At 45.0% G+C, this 5,230-nt stretch overlaps 1 protein-coding gene across 1 annotated transcript in view; it reads right to left on the reverse strand.

Moving 5' to 3' along the window:
• The window catches only part of LOC104869445 (zinc finger protein 426-like), a 25,263-nt gene extending 20,214 nt beyond the window's left edge, over nt 1–5,049 (reverse strand). Inside the window, 2 exon segments of the mRNA XM_033759418.1 lie at nt 946–1,099; nt 3,284–5,049. The gene's annotated coding sequence lies outside the window, so the exon portion shown is untranslated.
• Between the last annotated feature and the right edge of the window lie 181 nt (nt 5,050–5,230).

The following is a 5,230-nucleotide window of genomic DNA, read 5'->3' on the forward strand; positions in this document are numbered from 1 at the left end:
CTCCCCCACCGCCCCGGAGTCAGATCCCGGGGTCCTGGGGGACGCTCACAGCTCTCCTGGGGCAGACGCACAAGCCGACGCCCTCCGCGTGCAGCCCACACTGAGCTGCCCTACACCTGGCTCAGAGCGGGCGTCACACTGACCAGAGACCCGCTGAGGCCCAGAGGAGCCCAGCAGCAGAGCGGCCCCACCATGCAGGGAGCTGCGACTCCACGTGGCTGACGCCCTCCTGCGAGCCCTGGGGTCTCCACCACTGCGTGTTCACATCCGGGTGGTTCTGTTCCCCCCACTGTATGCAAGGCCTTCCATTTGATTCTAGGCACGAGAACGTGGCACTTGTGACACAGTTCTGCAGGTCTCTAATCACTTGCTTTTTTGGGGGGGTACTGGAAATCAAGCTCAGGACCCTGCACTTGTGAGGCAGGCTGCGGAACCACTGAGCTAAATCCCCAGCCCTGGATAATTCTTGATGAACTCAAAAGCAACTGTCTTGAGGGCCGGGGATTTAGCTCAGTGGCACTGCTCCTGCCTCGCAAGTGCAAGGTCCTGAGTTCTATCCCTGCTACCAGAAAAAAAGAATTATTTTGGCAGGCCTAACCTGACCAGGTGAAAATATATGTAGTGCCAGGGATTGAATCCAGGGCATTGTGTATACTAGGCAAGCACTCTTAACACTGAGCTGGATCCCCAGGCCGGTGGAACCTTCATAAGGAGAATCTAGACCTCCCTGCGGTGCAGAGACTGTTGTCACTGGCTAATGAGTCTGCCCGGTGAGAAGGACCTCATGAAACCTCTACGAGCTGGGCCAGACGTCCTCCGGCAAGGAGCAAGTCCTATGGCTCCAAGGAAATGCATTTAGCCTCTTACAGGGTGAGTGGAGAGATAGTATCTTCCCCAGTTATGTGTCTCTGAAAAGCCAGGTGAGGAATGCAGCCCAAACAATACCTTGACTGCAGCCTGGTGAGCAGAACATCCACCTAAGGTGTATCTGGAGTCTGCACAGGTAAGAGCATGAGATAACAAGTATTTGCCGTAGGGCTGGGAGCGTAGCTCAGTGAGAAGTGTGCTCAGCACATCGAGGTCCGGGGTTCAATTCCCACTATCAAAAAAAGGAAAAAAAGGCATATACTGTTTTAAGCCACTATATTTATTGTAACTTCTTTGGAAGCAATACATAACGAGTATACACATTTTTCTAAGGAGGTCCCCACCCCTGCCATGGGGAGGGAGGGCCAGGCAGTCTACTGTGTCTGGCTTTACCCATTCAACATTATGTTAGTGAGTTTCACCATGATGCTGCATCTACTTCTGATTCGTTCCTTATGTCCTGGAGCGTATTCCAATGGTGTAAATTTTCCATGATTTATCCAGGACGGGGGGGCTCAGCCTTTGGGCTGTTGTATCTAACCACCCAGCTGGCTATCTACCTACCTATCTAGGTTTCAGATAGGGTCAAACTATACAGCCCAGACTGGCCTTTAATTCCCACCCCTCAGGCCTCTGAAATGCTAGGGTTACAGACATGTACCTCTGTACTTTGCATCCCATAATAATGACCAAAGCCTTGGCAACCACAAGAGCTGCCGATGTAACCACTATAAGCTACCTTGAGTCCACGCCTTCCCTGTCATGTTTTCTGAACTTCAACCTAACACTGTAATTAGTGGGTTCCATCTAAGTTGGAAATAGATTCAACTCTCCTGCTTTACACATCTCAGAAGGTTCCTCCGGCCTCAGGATACAATGGCAGAACACGCCATTCCCGACCATAATCCCTCTCTTCAGTCTTATTACATCATTCAGTCCCTCTCCTCTGCCTCAGCCAATCCCTTTCCACGGTTCAAGAAGTACACTGAGGTCTGAGCTGAATGTGGCGCCCACATTTTTCATTCTAGCACTCAGGGGCTGAGGCAGGAGGATCGAGAGTTTGAGGCCAGCCTACACTACACTGGGAGACTTGTCTCAAAGACAAAAAAATAAATAAATAAAAGGAATACACTAAGATCGCAAATGCTCTGAATTATCCTCAGCTGAAACGTTCCTGTCTACTCTACACCATCTCGCCTGAGCTCACAGATATGACTAGTTAAATGGTCACGCTTTCGTTCTCAGCTTAAATCCATCACAATACGCTCTCGTCCCTGTTATTGATGCATTCCTTTTCCTAGGGAGGTGAGGACTATCAGGGATTGAACCCACAGCTTCAGGCACGCCAAGCAAGCAACCACCGAGCTATATTCCACATCCTTTGTTAAATTTTATTTGGAACACAGTCTTGCTGACTTGCCCAAGCTGGTTTCATACTTGCAATCCTCAGGCCTCAGTTTATGGGACACAGGGGATCACAGGTACTGCATCCTCCCCCACTTTATTCATGCAGTCCTAAATTCATATAGCAAACTTGCCGGTATTTCAAAGCTGGTTTATCAGACAGATTACATCCCACAGTGGAAGGACTATGTCTGCTTCTTGTTTCGTTTTGTATCTGCAATGGGACTGAACACAAGGCTTTCCACCTGCTGGGCAAGCTCCGGAGAGCTACATCCCTAGCTCTACTGTTTATTTAAATAAATAATCACTGCTCCAGTGACCCTACAAAGAACACCACCAGTAAGCCAGTGAATTAAAGGAATCAGTGATTTGTCTGTGGATTGTCAGGAAATAAACTTTCCCTATAAAAATGTTGCAAGTATGGCACAGCAAAATGCAAAGCATGCAGGAACTACAAAGCAAAAATTAAATAAGACTCAGAAAATATCTGCCCAAGTACAACAAACTCCAAAATAGTCTTTCTGGAAATATATTTGAGTACTGTTACTCACCATGGATATGGTCAGGATATTGATTTTCCTTTTCAAAACAAATGACTTGTAGTTAGAACTAAAACCCTTTCCTTATTTTTCTCTTGATGAATTTCTAAACAAGGTTTAAAAAAATGTTGATTCAGAAACTGCCATATGGGTATAGCACCTGAGGAAGGGAAAAAATTTAATATACAGCAAAATTAAACACACATTTCCCCTCTGACCTAGAACACACACCCTGAAAATCCTCCTCTGAAAATGCACCTCCACAACTGCAAAGAACCATATAGGAAAGTTTATTCACTGCACATTACTCATGGAAGCTCAAAAAACTGGGTAGAATGAGTGCTGGGTGCTGGGGACAAGATATTCCTCCTTCTCAACTATCAACCTACAAGTTACTTTCTTATGCAAAGGAAGTTGGTTTTTTTAAATAAGAGTACAGGGCGGGGATTTAGTTCAGTGGTTCAACCGCCTACCTTGCAAGCACGAGGTCTGGAGTTCAATGCCTGGTACCAAAACAAAACAAAAACAAGAGTACAAATCAAACAGTGGTACATCCTTGTAAATCCAGCTACTCACAAGACTGAAGCAGGAGGATAACAAGTTCAAGAACAACCTGGACAACTTAGTGAGACCCTGTGTGTGTGGGGGGGTGTAACTCAGAGGTAGAGTTTGCTTAGCACATGAAAAGGCCAAAGGTTCCATCCCCAGGACCACCAAAAAGGAAAAGGGAGAGGGGAAGATGAGGGAGGAGAGGGGAAGAAGGAAAAAGAAATAAAATAGAGTGCTGTGATAATTACTGCTTTGAGCAACTGTCAAAATTAGCATGACTGCACGCAGGGTCCCGGCACTTGGAAGGCTGAGGCAGGAGGATCACAGTGAGTTGGAAGCCAGCCTGGGTCTCACAGTAAGGCAAGCCAGAACTTCGTATCAAGAGCCTCTCTCAAACAAACAAAAAATAGCATGACTAAACAAAAGGCCATATAAACAAATGCCTTCCTAGTAAGATACAATTAGAACCACAAATTACCTACAAATTACTTTGCAAATATTTTTTTTGAAGTCTACTGACTGGGAACTGATGATAAAAGACTGGCATATAGATTAAAAGGCCATGGCCTTATTTACTGTACATAACTGTCCAGGCCCACAATCCATTTTGGTGCAACATGGAGAATTGTGTTTTTAAGAGTTTACTTTTGATGTTAACTTTAAAAAAATTTTTTTGAGACAGGGTCTCGCTATATATTTCAGGCTGGCCTTGAACTATGTAGCCCAGGGTCAGTCTCCAACTCAATGTGATGATCCTGTGTCAGTTTCCTAAGTGCTGGGATCACAGGCATGCACCACCACCCCTGGCTCCGCCCCGCCCCCCCCCAGGTACGAGGAATTGAATTCGGGACATTGTGCTTGCCAGGCAGGAGTGGTGCCATTGAGCTACATCCCCGGCCCCAGCTGGCTTATTTTTTACTTCTTGACTGATACATTTCGCTTTTAGGAAGTGTCCTCATCTTTATTGCTAAGTAATTAAGGGTCAAGTATTTCTACTCTTTATTTTCACTGTATGAAATAACAAATAATTCACAGTACAGTACATTTATTTGGGACAAGAGTATCTGTTACTAAAAAGTGAATCTATCACAATGGATGTTAGATGTTTAAATTACCAGTACATTTAAGATTTTTCAAAAGAGAAATATGAGAAAAAGTATACATTTAATTAATTATCAATCCTGCTAATGATTAAATTTATGATTTCTGTACTGGGATGGTAAAGCCTCCATCCTTTCTTCCCGAGACCTGTTTGTAAATTCTGTGGGAATTGTACTAGCAGTGGAAATGTATATGGAGAAAAGAGCTTAGTCTTTAGTCTTCTTTAGTCAAGGCTTTCAGGTTTACAGCACGTGGAAGGCTGAGGCAGTGAGTTCTAGGCCAGCCTGGACTACATGCCAAGACCCTGTATCAAAAATACAAAAGCTTGTGGTCTACAAATGTTTATATTCTCATACAGAAAGATGCACACCATACATACCTGTAAGTCTCCTTTTTTACCTGAAAGTAATGGTCAAAACAAAACACAACCTGGGACAAGGATTTAGCTCAGTGGTTCCACCGCCTACCTCGCAAGCACAAGGTCCCGGATTCGATCCCCGGTATCCCCCCCAAAAAAATAAAACACAACCTAACAAGACAATTCATTTTCTCAGATGAAGCATACATTGAGGAAAAAAAAAAAAAAAAAAGAAAGTTTCCAACAACCTAAAACTAAGTGCTCCCCAAAACGCGCTGCAATCGCCAGGTCTGTGCTCCAACAGCGGAACTGGATTCTTTCTGAAAATGAAAATCCACAAAGATTGCTTTTACTTTGTTTTGAGACGAGGGTTGGGCCACCATGCCCGGCCTTTGGCAGCTTGAGAGAGGAA

This window comes from Fukomys damarensis, unplaced genomic scaffold (genome assembly GCF_012274545.1).
Source record: "Fukomys damarensis isolate Sample0158 unplaced genomic scaffold, DMR_v1.0_HiC HiC_scaffold_37, whole genome shotgun sequence".
Lineage (NCBI taxonomy): Eukaryota > Metazoa > Chordata > Mammalia > Rodentia > Bathyergidae > Fukomys > Fukomys damarensis.